Below are 6,961 nucleotides of genomic sequence, written 5' to 3'. Positions count from 1 at the left end.
CTTTACCTGATATGAGATCATCTGTTGGGAGCTTTCCGTAGAACAATCGCCATCCAAACATAGAGTGTCTAGGGAGGATATTAGAATCCCAGATCAAAGAACTCCAAGCAATCCGAGGGTTTGTGGCTCTGATTTCATCCCAAGCTGAGGCAACCGTGAAGATACCAGAAGGAGGACGACTCCGTGCACAATGATCTTCAACATCATAAACATGAATTTGGATGGAAGACACCTTATGAAAAATAGATCGCAAAAAGATAGATCGAACCTTTGGAAACGACCATTGATAATGATTAATAAAGTTAGAGACAGTGGTAGACAAATTTTGAAAAAACAAAAAGGTAGCCCCTACATTTCCTCTATATAACCATTCTCCAACCATCTATCTGACCAGAAATTGATTTTACTACCATTTGCTGATAATCCATCGTTCCTTGGAGGAGATAAAACCCCACACTCTTCTAATGCCCAGCCAAATTGAGGTCATATAATTCCTTTTGCGAGCACCACTAGATTTAAGAAATCTAGATCTGAAAAAATTGCTGAAAGCAGAATCACCATGCTTGATTTTCCAAGCTAACTTACTAAGGAGAACTTTATTTATGTCCCACAATCTCCTTATGCCAAGCCCTCCTTCTGGTTTGGGCCTACATACAACTTCCCATTTAACCACCACTGCTTCGGAAGATTCTATTTCGCCTTACCAGATGAAGTTCTTAATCCACATCTCCATTCGAATTATTAAACTAGATGGCCACCAATAGACTGAGAAATTGTGCACCGGAATGCTTGAGATTACTGTCTTAACAAGCTCCACCCTACTAGCCATAGATAAAAGCTTACCCTTCCAACCCGTCAACTTGCTTTTAAAATGGCCCATCATTGGCAGCAAAAGCTCCTTTTTGACTCTGTCCTTGAAAATTTCCACCCCTAGATACCGGGTAGGAAATTTGCATATAAGAATCCCCCGCAGATCCACAATAGATTGCCTTTTCTCTGGAGACAGCTTCCCTAAGAATAACTTATGTAGGACAAAACATGAAGAAAAAGATGCCAAAACACTGTTCACGTGAACAGTGCCACAACCCCTTATTTTGCCTTGGTGGAATATTATTAGAAGATCCTGTGGGGCCCAAGACCAGATCATGTGAAGACTTTTTAAAAGGGTCAATTTTGTCTGTGGGGATTTAGAAATTTAGTTTAGTTTCTAATTTTAGATTTAGAAAGTAGGCTTAAGTTTCTATTTTTAATTAGACTTAGTTTCTAATTTTGTTTCTTGCATGTTGGCTGAACTATAAAGCCTAGTTTTTATTTTCATTAGGTTTTAACTTGAGGTGCCAGCATAGACCTCTATTAATTTTGAGGCTGCTGTAGCTATTCCCCACGATTTTTAGAAGATGAATGAATATGAGTTTGCCTTGAGTGCAACTGAGTTTTTATCCTTGTGTGGATGAAGGGTTTAAAAACCTGGCTGAGAGAGCCGAAGCATCTTTATCCCTCCTTTCTCTTATCTTATTCCTTCCTCCTGCCCTACTCGAGCTTTGTTGGTGACTGCTGCTGTGAGTCTTCAACTGCTCTGCTGTTACACTTGTGTAAACATTATTCCATTGCTGCTGCATCTGTGAAGGACCAGAGATCAACCCAAATCACTGCTGGAGTTGCTGCTGCTGAACTGAGACCAGGAAATCTATCCCCACACCTGCGGTTGCACCTCTTCCTAGTTCTCTGCCGCTGCAACCTTTGGATCTTTTTTCTCAGCAACTACTGATCAGACTTGGCTGAGTTTTGGATGGCTAAACCCTGCCAAGGAACCTTACACTCGATCCCAGTTTAAGCTCCTTCTGCTGGCTGATTTGGTCTGTAGCTCCTACCTTCAAATTTTGGAGTTAACCTTCTAAATTGGTAATCTTCTTCTACCTTTGTTTCTGACCATTGGAATCAGCTCCTATTTGGAGGCGTATTCCATCCTACCAAGGCCTACAGTCGACCTGAATTTGATCCTATTCTGTTGGTTGATTTGGGTTCTACAGCTAAGTTCTCTTACCTTCTAATTCTGTGAATTTTCTGTTTGGCTGTTTCTGATCATCCAAACTGATCCAAACTTTGGGAGTATTTTGTACTGGTCCCTACTTGAATTCGACCCTGATATTGGCCTATTCTATTGGCTGAAACTTGAATTCCAGCACCACCCTTTATTCTGAACTTGTGTTGATTCATGCCCTTATACCTGGGTTTATTTATTGTCTATTGTGGGTTTAATTGGGACTATTTCTGACTTAGATTTAGTCTTACACTAAACTTGCTTTTTTCCAAGCTAATATGTTGCCCCGAAAAATAGTTATATTTTCCAAGGAACTCCTTAAAGTGTTCTTAAATCTTAACCTACCTGATGGCTGCATTCAGGAAAACAAATTTGTCATCAGCAAATAGTAGGAGAGAGGGAACATCCGTACCTCTAGTACCCTGAATTGGTTTCAGCTTAGCACCAACCATAAGGGATTTTAAACCCCTACAAAGAACTGCAATGATGAAATGAAGAGTAAATTACTCCCCCCTCTCTTCGATTATGCCCGAATGACAAGCCCCACCCCTGCATATTGAGTAATAGCTCTCCCCTCCCCTGAAATCAAACGATTCTATCAACCGTACCCATTTTGGCTGATAGTGTTACAAATGTAAATAAAAAGACAATAATACCCTCATCTCTCTATACCTTTAAGGCTTCAAGGGATGAACCCTAACCAGGTTGTCATATCGTCTCTAGTGGAGGGGAAGAACCTGAAACTTCCGGCGAACGATATCAGAGAGGAGGTAATACACTCACTCGATTTTCTTTTTCCTGAATTTCGGAAACCCTGTGCAATCGCTCTTCGTTGATTCACAATTCCCATTGTCTCCAATTCTCTCTTCGTGATCATGGTGGTGATCAGCAGGGTTCGAGTTTCAAGAACATTATAGTTCTATCTTTACCTCTTTCAATTGATGGTTTTTTTTGGGGGAGGGGGGGTTATATTGTTGGAATTTTAATCAGTTATTTGATTGGATCCAAGCGATTCACTTCTTGATGATTAATTTCAAGGCTTGTTTCTCAAAAACATTCGAAGTTGCCGCCTGAGAGCTTTCGCCTTCGCCGGGCTTGAGAGCCTATGCTGCCTCGATCCTTCCTTGGATGTCTGAGAATAGAATCTCTTTGTTCCCATTGCTTCTATCCGTTCAAGAAAAAGAAACCATTTTGGTCAAACGAGAGAAGAATTTTTGTGGGTTTTTTACAGTTTCGATTTTCTGAAATTGGATTCGTTACAAATCCGTTCAAGTCTAGAAGCACTGGTTTTGATTGAAAACGAGAGGTGGGTTTTCAGTGACTCCTTGGGTTTTGGATTCTCAGTTTTTGATTGTCGTTTGAACCTTGGTAGGTCTCTTTGGTTTTTTTATTATATAGCTATGGAGTCTGCTCTGAGGAATGGTTTCTCTGTCCATGGATTGAATCAGAATGAGTTGAAAACAAATAGTGTTCTCGATTTTTGTCCCACTATGGGTTCTTTGCAGTTTATAGACTCAAAACCCTCAAATCTCTGGGCTTTGAAAAGCAAATTTAAAGGAGCACAAGTGTGTGTTTCAGATAAAAGGGCTTTGGATGATTGTACTCCCATACGCACTTCAAAGTTCTCTGTCAATGTATGTGCTGCTGCTGCTTCTTCTTCTTCTCAATTTTTCTCTTCCTGTTAGTAAGTCTTCCCATTATTCCTAAGTCTTCCAATCCAAAACCTTTCTTGCTTTTGAAACCAGAGAAACTGATCTCAAATCCCTTTGTTTCTATCTCTCTTTCTTTCTCTCTCCCTCTGTGTTTTTTGGAAGAAAACTGAACGAAGAAGATGGAAGAAGAATCGAGAAATGGGGAAGAAGATGGTGTTGTGAGGATCAGGGGTAATATTGGAATATCACATTGCATAAGGGCATTGTGGGGTTTAAATGAATATATTAAGGCTGATGTCATCACTTCACAGTGTTTTTTCACGGAATGGGTACGGTTGATAGAATGTTTTGATTTTAGGGGAGGGGAGATCTATTGCTCAAATGCAGGGGTGGGGCTTGTCATTCGGGCATAATCGAGGGGGGGGGGGGGGAGTATTTTACTCTAAAATGAATTAGGGAATGGGTATTCTTGTCTGAGACCTCTTTCAACATCAAAGAAACACATAGGACCTCCATTCAATAAGATAGATATCCTTGTAGAAGATAACATCTGATGGATCCATGATACCCATTTGTCACTGAAGCCAAATTTCCTGAGAACTGCAAATAGGAAATCCCACGAGAGAGTGTCATACGCCTTTCGCACATCGAGCTTTAAAGCTATCGCCCCCTCTCATTGGGCAGTGCACTAGATTGGTGAGCTCTGAAGCTATATTGATGTTGTCAATAATTATCTTTCTTTTCTGGAAGGCACCTTGTTCTTCAGAAATTAATCTTGGTAAGAGGGGATTCGGTCTCAGGGCCATTATTTTAGAAATAATCTTCACAAAGAAATTTCCCATACAAATAGGATGAAATTTCTCCTAGGAGGCTGCACCAACCTTTGGGATGAGAGTCATAAAGCAATTGTTAACCCCTTTAGGTAACCTTCCAAAAATGAAAAAATTCTTCACAGCAACAGCATTACGTGTATCCTCACCCACAATGTCCCAAGGTCTCCTAAAAAAAGCTCCATTAAAGCCATTTGGACCTGGAGAACTATCCAGATCAAGATCCCAAACTACAAGACAAATCTCCTCCAATGAGGGATAGGCTTCAAGACCCAAAATATCAACCTCATCAATGACACGTAGAATGCAATCAATGATATTAGAGTGTACCTGAGTTTGTGAGGCTTTATGAAAGTTCTCATATATAGAACCTTGTGACATTACTCGCCAATTGGGAGGGGTCTTCCACAGCTGAACCAACTTCACATATTAGACTTCTAATCATATTCTTTGATCTTCGCATCTTCGTAGACATATGGAAGAATTTCGAATTTGTCACCTTCAGTCAACCATTTAGCACGATACTCATCAGCCCACAGCTTTTCTTGCAACTTCAAGGCATTTAAGTATGCAATTTTCACATCAACTTCTTGATAAAAAAGCCACTCATTCAGCCCTACTGTTTCAATCGTCTCCTGAATGTCCTCCAGGTTCAGCTTAGCCTCCTTCAATGAGGTGTTAATGTTTGGAAAACTCTTTCGGGCCCAAGATTTTAAAATAGGTTTTCAGTCTCTTGAGCTTCTGAGACAACCCAAAAATTGGAGATCCCTACACATCAATACTCCAAGCATTATTTTCACCTGTAAGAAATGCTCATTCTCCATCCTGAACTTATGAAACCCGGAAAGGACAATTAATAGGTTTCGGAAAACACTCTGAGATGACAGCAATGGGGAAATGATCAGAGGAAACAGCCTGAAGAACCTTCTTAGCACATTCATGGAAAAGATTCAACCAGACATCATTGCAGCAAGATCTGTCCAGAACAGCTCTTACATTGCCTGCTCTCCTATTATTAGACCATGTAAATTTCCTCCCTTGCGAAGGCACTGGAAGAAGAGAACAAGCATCAATCCATGCACCATATTCCGCAGTTGACCCCAAGTTAAAAGCCCCTGGGCCACGCTTTTCGTGAGACTCCAATGTGGCATTAAAATCTCCAAGAACAAGCCAGGGTGTTGAGGCTACATGATAGGAGAGCAGATCCATCCACAACTCCTTTCTTTGTGCTCTAAAAATACCATGCACTAAGGAAATTACTGAATGCTGACCCAGCCAGTCAACCGATATTGTAATGTACTGATCAGATAATCCCATCACAATCGGACGCTTCAAGTTAGATTTCCATAAGACCCAAAGGTTTGGGACCTTATCTATACACTGATTATGAATCAGATCAGCCGCATATCCCAGCTTATTAAAATATAGCTTTGGAAGACAATTTACCTCAATCATCGGTACGGTGAAAAAAATACTCACCAGCCTTATGCAATGGATGCATAAGTTGAAGCTCCTAGAGATCCTTGATTATCTTGAGGAAGGACCTACTGCCATGTGGCATCGCATTGTGCATGGTAGGGATGCAACAAGGTCGGGTTGGGCCGGGCTTTTTAAAACCCTTCCCAACCTTGAGTCCCATTAGCTGGGCCTAGGTTGGGCCCGACTCTGACTCAACGCCTGGAAAATCCAACCCTGACCCGCGCTCAGGGTCGGGCTGGGCTGACCCTGATTTGCCCTGATCATGGGGTGGGGGAAGGGAGAGATGCATGGATTGGACTGAGTTGGGCTGGGTTGGGGAGAAAATGATCAATTTTACATAAAATAACACTATAATAAAATATATTATCACTTATTATTTTCATATATAATATTATATTATATAACAAAATATGTGTGACATAAAGTTTATAATATATATAGTATATCAATATATATTTTATACTATAACTTAAAACAGGTTCGGGCTGGGCCAGGCCGGGCTCAGCCCTAGGCCTCAACCCTGGCCCGACCTGACCCTGACTCAGGGCCAGAAATTTCCAGCCCTGACCTGCCTTCAGGGCCAGGTATCTCAGCCCAGGCCCTTTTTGGGCTCAGGGCCGACAGGGCCAAACTTGCAACCCTAGTACTGCACATGGTCCTTCATCATGTGACTCATCTCCACAACAGTAGACAAATGTGATGTGGATCTGGGGTTCCGAAACCCGATTCGGATCACTTATGGGCCCTCCCAAGTGTTAGATTACTCAAATCATAAGCACAAGTGGCAAAACAATAAATATTGAAGTTTTATAAGAGCAATGGCAGAATGGTAAATAACTGAAGGTTATAATGGGATGACAGTATCATAATTAAAGGGAATCAAGTATATAAAAGAGACAAATGAATGGACTATAACTTGATAATGGGAGGGGTATACTTGGAATGGGACACAAAATAGG

At 41.1% G+C, this 6,961-nt stretch overlaps 1 non-coding gene across 1 annotated transcript; it reads left to right on the top strand.

Annotated features, from left to right (window-relative positions):
• The first annotated feature begins 3,056 nt into the window (after positions 1-3,056).
• LOC122649297 lies at positions 3,057-3,181 on the top strand. Its single transcript, XR_006331260.1, has one exon. It is a non-coding gene; the product is annotated as a small nucleolar RNA SNORD14 (small nucleolar RNA).
• Positions 3,182-6,961: the final 3,780 nt, after the last annotated feature.

Source organism: Telopea speciosissima, chromosome 1 (assembly GCF_018873765.1).
Source record: "Telopea speciosissima isolate NSW1024214 ecotype Mountain lineage chromosome 1, Tspe_v1, whole genome shotgun sequence".
Lineage (NCBI taxonomy): Eukaryota > Viridiplantae > Streptophyta > Magnoliopsida > Proteales > Proteaceae > Telopea > Telopea speciosissima.
Note: the sequence above shows the minus strand (reverse complement) of the source record. Positions and strands in the feature narration are given on the sequence as shown.